A 220-nucleotide genomic window follows, 5' to 3' on the forward strand; every position below is an offset into this window, starting at 1 on the left:
ATTCCAAAGCGCTCATTCCTGCAGCACTTGGACCACATGGCATGGTGGAGCACAGCATTTTCATGAGAAAATGCTCCGGAAGCTCCCAGATTGATTTATTTATTGTCCCACCTTCAAAAAGAGGGAAAGAAGAAGGGGAGCGCTCGCTCTGGCTGGCGGGGGGGACGCCTGGGGACCCTCGGAGCAGACGTGACCTACTTTAGCTCTGAGGCAAGCCGTG

At 54.5% G+C, this 220-nt stretch overlaps 1 protein-coding gene across 1 annotated transcript in view; it reads left to right on the forward strand.

Annotated features, from left to right (window-relative positions):
• The window catches only part of SEC11A (SEC11 homolog A, signal peptidase complex subunit), a 135,614-nt gene that overhangs the window by 114,959 nt on the left and 20,435 nt on the right, over window positions 1–220 (forward strand). The window lies entirely within an intron of this gene.

The sequence above is a fragment of the Patagioenas fasciata genome, chromosome 12 (assembly GCF_037038585.1).
Source record: "Patagioenas fasciata isolate bPatFas1 chromosome 12, bPatFas1.hap1, whole genome shotgun sequence".
Classification (NCBI taxonomy): Eukaryota; Metazoa; Chordata; class Aves; order Columbiformes; family Columbidae; genus Patagioenas; species Patagioenas fasciata.